This window comes from Schistocerca americana, chromosome 8 (genome assembly GCF_021461395.2).
Source record: "Schistocerca americana isolate TAMUIC-IGC-003095 chromosome 8, iqSchAmer2.1, whole genome shotgun sequence".
Lineage (NCBI taxonomy): Eukaryota > Metazoa > Arthropoda > Insecta > Orthoptera > Acrididae > Schistocerca > Schistocerca americana.
This window is the reverse complement of record NC_060126.1, coordinates 486,559,552-486,560,539: the sequence shown is the minus strand read 5'-3', so window position 1 is coordinate 486,560,539 and position 988 is coordinate 486,559,552. Positions and strand designations below refer to the sequence as shown.

Below are 988 nucleotides of genomic sequence, written 5' to 3'. Positions count from 1 at the left end.
TAGCACTCCGTCTTCAGGCCACAAGTGGCCCATTGGGACCATCCGACTGCCATGTCATCCTCAGTTGAGGATGCGGATAGGAGGGGCGTGTGGTCAGCACACCGCTCTCCCGGTCGTTACAATGGTTTTCTTCGACCGGACCCGCTACTATTCGGTCAAGTAGCTCCTCAATTAGCATCACGAGGCTGAGTGCACCCCGAAAAATGTCAACAGCACATGGCAGCCCGGATGGTCACCCATCCAAGTGCTGGCCACGCCCGACAGTGCTTAACTTCGGTGATCTGACGGCAACCGGTGTATCCACTGCAGCAAGGCCGTTGCAATTCACATATGGTGAGTTTGTGTTTAAAGACACTGTAGTGGTCTTTGATGTCCTGCTTGACTGTGTGGTATCAGCCGCAGTATGGGGGGAGGTGGGGAGGGCAAAGCCAGCTTAATGGCATCTGTGTACAGCATAATGTGTGGAAACAGGTGCTTAAATCCTTGTGAACAAATGTTGGAGGCTTTACGTGATGGGCAGGCGGGGACACACATACATTGCATATATGCACTAGTTCCAGCAGATCATAGATTGCTGTAGCTACATCTTGTGTGACAAATTTTGGACAGTGGCAGAGCTAGTCACCATGTAGGACCTCAGAAAGTGAGGCTTTCAAATCCTCTTTATGAGCTGTCCTAATTCTGAAAAGCATCCAGGGAAGAGCATCAGTCCATGACTGAGTGGAAGATTAATGCTGCTTTGAGTGTGCAATGCCATCGTTTCACTAGACCCTTTGACTGTGGGTGGTAAGCAGTTGTGTGGGAACAATGGCACCCACAATGTCGGCACAGATCATTGAACAAGGCAGATTCAAATTGCCATTCTTGGTCTGTTGTCAGCGATGCAGGACAGCCTAACCTGGCAAACCAGTTGCAAACAAAGGCCTTGGCAGCTGTGTCAGCTGGAATGTCTGGTAACGGGGAGTCCTCAAACCAAGATGTCATACAG

At 50.3% G+C, this 988-nt stretch overlaps 1 pseudogene; it reads right to left on the bottom strand.

The window, feature by feature from the left end:
• Positions 1 to 204: 204 nt before the first annotated feature.
• Positions 205 to 322, bottom strand: LOC124546185 (annotated as a pseudogene).
• Between the last annotated feature and the right edge of the window lie 666 nt (positions 323 to 988).